Source organism: Lepisosteus platostomus, chromosome 1 (assembly GCF_059453375.1).
Source record: "Lepisosteus platostomus isolate fLepPlt1 chromosome 1, fLepPlt1.hap1, whole genome shotgun sequence".
Taxonomy (NCBI): Eukaryota; Metazoa; Chordata; class Actinopteri; order Semionotiformes; family Lepisosteidae; genus Lepisosteus; species Lepisosteus platostomus.
In genome coordinates, this window is record NC_142611.1 from 32,933,156 (window position 1) to 32,939,234 (window position 6,079).

Below are 6,079 nucleotides of genomic sequence, written 5' to 3' on the forward strand. Positions count from 1 at the left end.
GCTAGGAACAGTAAACGTGGTCATCTTGACACTGCTGCTGGGTAGCTGGATCATGGCTGGGGTAATGTGTTGGATGCTGTTCTCTTGTATCAAAGCCTTGCGGGGTAGTTTGAATGAGACAAAGGGAGCAATGGTTTATCACCGAAATCAGGTAACCACTCCCAAACGTCTGCCTGCTGCAGAGCTATCCGATACTGATAGTGAACTGACGGAAGTTTAAGGTCTAGGGCTAATGATGATGCCCGATGCCTCATTTCTATGTACCTTATAACTGAGAGCAGGTATACGCAATGTTCTTTCCAACACTATTTCCTGTACAAATTCTCGAGAGGTAATGTGAATATTGGGTGGTAGAATCCACCGGGGTACAACAAACATCACTTAACTCTGTTTTTGTTTTGAAGGCAACAACACCTCAGGACCTCGTAACCTTCAAAAAGGGGGGATATGTAGCGGCAGTGCTTGTTAATAAGACAGAATTAAGCGTTGGTATGCTTTCCTAAAGGAGGCCCCATCTCACCCTCCATCTCTTTGGTGCAGCCACAGAGAAAGTATTCATGCAGGCTGATTTAAGATGTTTTCTTTCGATAAGGGACAGCTCCCAGACGGGGATGCACTTAGCTAAGCCTGGCAATCATGATCAATGGTCATCCATTGGCACCTATCAGTCTAGGGAGTGCCGAATGGACATCTGGACTGCATTCCTAAGTGTCAAGAGTAAGTGACTTATATCTCACCTTGATCAACCAATCAGGGACTGGCAGGGCGTGGTAATACCACGTGGGTTTCCAATGCCCGCCAAACTCTCAACCAATCAGCACACATCTGTGTCTTGGTCAAAAAGGGAGCGCAAGCTCAGTTCTGAGCTCTCCTTGGCCATTTTCGCGCATCCTCAGAGACAATCACGTGACAACTGCTGTTGTCGGCAAAGGGACTTGGACTTTGTTCTAAGCGCGAGGCCGAGGATCCCGTATGTACTCAGAATTCTACCAACGTGAATGCTCCGCTTGATCAACGGCAGCCTACAGTTGGATCCTCGTCGACAACCTGAGTAGCTTATTCAGAAGCAGCGCTGGACCGGGAACGAACCAGCTTCTTACCAGGCAAAAGAGTGACTTGTGAGGGACTCGCGGTCACACTCTGTGCATAGAGACTTTCTACTAGCCAGCCGGACTGCTGGTAGATCCCCTCGGAGCAACGACTTCCCTGCGCACCGCAGTCAGATTCCTCCGCCCTTCCTACTCCGAGCTGCACCTCGACTGGTTGGCCGGTAGCCAGAGGACGCCGGGACAACGCCCATTGGACAACCGCTGGAACAGAGGCTGCAACAGAGCCTGTCAGCTGGTTTGGTGTTCGTGCCGGGATATTCCAAATCCATACACAGTGGATAAGTAAACCCCATGTTCTACATTGCGTCTCAAGAATTCAATTGTACCTCAACATAAGTTGTTATCAATTTAATTCATGAGTAATGTATTTACTTCTGAGTTTAGAGTAACAGTGGGTAATAACACTGATTAGCGATTTGGTAACCGAACGTTATATATTGACATATATTCTCTGTTGCGTATCTCTTTGTGTTTGCATCTCTTCGAGATTATATACCTTGTATATTGATAACCCTCACCGTAAGGTCTGCCGCTCGTATCCAGGCAGACTAGTATATGTTTGGTGCACAGTTTATATTAATAAATGTATCTTGTGTATTGAACCCGTGTGTGTGCGTTGTTAGTTGTTCTGACGATTGATTTTCTAAAAGCCCCAACGAACAACCTCGTGATTACTGCTACAATTAATAATTGTCTCAGTAAACCCATCAAACCTCTACAGGACTAATGTTTTATGTATTTGCTATAAAAGAAACAAACCGAAAGTAATGCTCTGATCGCACTTTGAACCACCTGGCTGCAGTGTGCAACATTACAGTGCTTTGCTCATTACCACTACAAGGACCATAAAAAGTAAAAAAAAAACGGATGTCAAAATGTTTCCAAAATATCCACTTGTGATCTTTTAGCTGTTTAGATACACAGTTCCATATTAATAAAACTATCATATGGTATTAAATCAGTAAAACGTGTTTTTTTTACAATAACAGCAAGTGGTGTTCTTACAACGTATTCTTATAAAAGGATAAATGCTATAATTTTTTATGAAGTACAGCATATAAACTTTATAACGTTAGAACAACCACGTTAAAACCGTAACCCACTGTAAGTTAGCAAGTTAAAGACTTAAATAAAATATTTATGAAGAGGGAAGAATATTGTTGTGTATGTTTTCATATTTAGCTATCACTACCATCTACTGTGCATACATTAGATTACTGTATGTTGTAGTGGAAATCTAATGAGTTAATTGATTCTTAAAAATGTAGAGAGCTTTGCAAAAAAATATATTGGTGCTTTTCTTTAATATTTCAAGGATATAACTGCTATGCTACAGTACGTGCAGAATTTTAGAAAACAGTTCGTCAACAAAGTACACTGTTTAGGTTAGTTTAGAAGACAATGTACCAAAACAATATATGCTGTCTGGGTCATTAGAATTAGCTGAAAGTAACTGATAAGCTTTGAATAACAAATCTAGTTTTTCTTCTCTCGCTCTATGATGTAATCTGTTTTCTCTTAGAGAAAGGGGAAGTTTTAGAAGGGACCAAGTGCTGAACTTTTTTACAGCGCAACGTCTTATAAAAACCCTGTACTGCTTGTAACAAATTGAGTCTCTGGTTGCACTTTGCGAAGTGGCAGCAGGGCTCCCAATATTGCAATATTGAAATAAAGACCTTACTCAGGTGAGAACTCTCTCTTGTGGCTTCCTTGATAGTTATATTTCCATGACAGTTTGGGGGCTCGTCCGGGATCACAAACCTGAACGCGAACGGCTGCTGAAACTCCATCCGAACCCGGACAATTTTAGCAAATTGGACGAACCTCGGAGGATAAACTGTTTATCCTTCCAGAGACGCGTCTGGAGAATTGGCAGCTGTCTGACGTCAGTAAGTGATCCTTAAAATTAATAGTTTGAGAAGCGAGCCACAGGGGTGTTCTCACGCGGGTTTGATGAGTCTGGGACTCATATAAAGAACTTATCTTAACACAGACGTGTGGTTTTTGCTCTGCGGAGTAGTTAATGTGATAAGGTTCTAAGTAAGCCACCGATCGGTAAAAATGGGAAATTAAAATTCAAAGACGAAAATGGGACCGAGCAGTCCAGCAAAAGTACATGTACGACAAATTCGGAGAAACAATTATAGCCTGGGTTAGGGAAAAAATTATGTTCATGAACTGTAAAGCTAGGGTAATAGGTGTAAGGGAACTTGCACATAATTTATATATGATAATTAGGGGCCCATAACTATGAAGGATCTTTGTAAGTGAATCAGAATGGACAGAGGAAAGTTGAATTAGGAAAAAGAAGTTTCCTGAAGAAGGGGAAACTTAGAAAAGAAGGAGAAGAAAGGAAAGAAATTGAATTGGAAAACTTATGTAATGGAAAGAGGAATCACAGAAATAATGGGAAGCTTCAAATAAGACTAGTCTTGAAACTAAAGAACAGCAAGCTGCAGCTAAAGTTATGGCCATGTGTACTAAAAAGAAAAAGTCTCCACCGAAATTAGAAAGCGGTCAGGAGCCACTTGTTTGTGAAATGCCAATGTGCACTTTTCCAGGTCCAGAAGGAACTCCAGCATACTGTATGTACATTGACATTGGTCTCCTATTGAATTATTTGCATTAGTTAAGTCTTTTCCTAAATTGCCTGATGATCGTAAAGAATTTAGAAGAAAGGCAAGCGCCTTGTTCTTGATTGTCTTAAGCCTAATTACAGTGACATAACCTTGTTGCTAGATCATATTGTTCCTAAAGGTTTATAACATCCTCTAAAAAGGAGGAGGCAGATTGGCGGATGCGTGACCCAAATGATGAAGAAGTATCCATCTAAATTAAACCACACGGACATGGAGAGGAAAAGTTAGGCGGCCGCTTCTAAAAAGAGGTAAGGACTCCTCTTTTCTAAAAAGTCCCTTGTCCTCTCCATGTTGCTGTGGTGGGTTCAGGGTTTTCCTGAAGCTGAAGCGAGTACAACAGAAAAATGAGTTAATGGTGTATGTGTTTTAGATGCCTGTTTTGTGAAGGTGGGGTAGAAAAGGAGGGATTGCTGAAGGAATAGCATCTCGCCCTGCCCGTGCGAAAAAATCCAGGTGTTGCATCCTGGTACACGACTGCAGTACGGCTGAAGGTAGTAACTAGAACTGTACTCGCAGAAGAGCCGAAAATGGTAACTCGATTCAACTGTGTGTTTAAAGCCAGGATTTGGAACCTAGTCCGTGTTCCCGTATTGTGATAGTTTGTCACTTTGTCTCGACTGGGGGATTCCGCGGGGCGCGTGGGAGACGTGAAAATGGTTTGGTGTGAAGGGAAAAAAAAAAAAGTTTGATTAATCCAAAGTGAAATTTAAAAGAAATATTGACTGTCAGACGCAATTTAGGCTGAACAGGAATGTAGAAAAGTGTATGAACCTTTGGATAAAAATATTTAGAGGAATATTTGAGAATTCAACAGAATATCATAGATAAGACGGAAAAATCCCTGATGGAAAAGCTAAAAGCAATGGCTGAACGAAACGAAGTTGTATATGTAGAAAAAGAAAAAGCAAAAGAAGAAATAGAACGCCTTAAGAGAGAATCTGGGAGAAGGGTGGGAATTAGTGTGGAGATTTTTGAAAGAGCATTACCTACCGAAAACTGATTAGAGAAAAGTAACAGCATGTCAGCAGAAGGAAGTGAGGATGTTTTCAGATTTTACAGAAAGGTTTATAGCTTTATGGATAGTATACTCGGGGTTAGCCGATGAAAAGGAAGTGAATGAAGATACTTCCACAGTAATAAAACAAATTTACTTGAGTGGGTTAAAACCTGATGTTGCCAAGAATGTGCAACTATGCTTTCCTGATATTACGAACAGAGACAGATTTGATTTAATAAATCGCGAAGCATGCATGCAGAAGTGCGAGCGCTGCAAATGGGAGGTAAAAAGACTCCCAAGGAGGAGAAAAGGGAGCCGCCAGTTTGTCGAAATTATTGTGTGACTTTAATGTTATACCGAGATATAAAACCTCAAAGACAAAACTACTAATAAGCTGGTGTGCAGTTACAAAAAAATGTGTTTTTTGGAGAAATTGGAAGAAAGAGGCTTGATTTCACAATTAAAGAACATGTCAAAAGCTGAAACGAGATCCGTGTGTAAACTAACAGTTTTAATCTAGTAAACCCCTCTGTAGCCTTCCTAAATTTATCTCAGGATTTAAATAAAAGTGAAATAATCTTACAGTGTGCAGTAACTGTGGGGCACAGGAGCACAGCTGTCCTGTTTTTAGACTAAAACAGCATAAAGATGTGATATAACGTTTTCTAACGGGTAACAGGAGGCTACAGGAGAAGGAGTGCAAGGGTTGTGTTTAAAGCAAATATAAGCTGTCACAGTCTGCTTGGGTAAAGATGTACAGTTTCAACTACTGATGTGGGTGGGGGACACCCCAGACCTATTTTAGGCCCAGACTGCAGCATTTTATAAGGAATTACTGCATGAAATAGCATTTATGTAAACTAACTCAATAGAGTTATGTGACATTGTGATTGTTTTACCTAATGAGGGAATCCATAAGGCCGGGCTACTCCAAGTATTGGATCTTGAGAGGAAGAAAAAGGAGTATAAAACCAATTACATGATAAAGCCAGGGTGAATGCCTTCTCAGAACGAGCTTGTCTAGTGACGTATTGGTTTAAGGGGGGTAGTGCAGTCTAAAGACAAAATTGCCTTGACCCCTGCAGCAGAAACCGTTTTTGATGTTTTGAAACAAGCTTTCTTGCAGGCACTGGCCCTGGACTTGATTCCCTCAGACGGATCATCTGTATGTAATCTGTATGTAAGTGCAAGAAATGGGTTGTGAGCTGTTGTGCTGGTGCAGGAGGCATGGAGATAGGCATCGTCTGGTGGGTTATTATTATTCAGGACCCCTTGATGTGGTGGCCAAGGGGCCGTGTTTATGTGTTGTGCAGGCTACCTGCCTGGCTGTATAA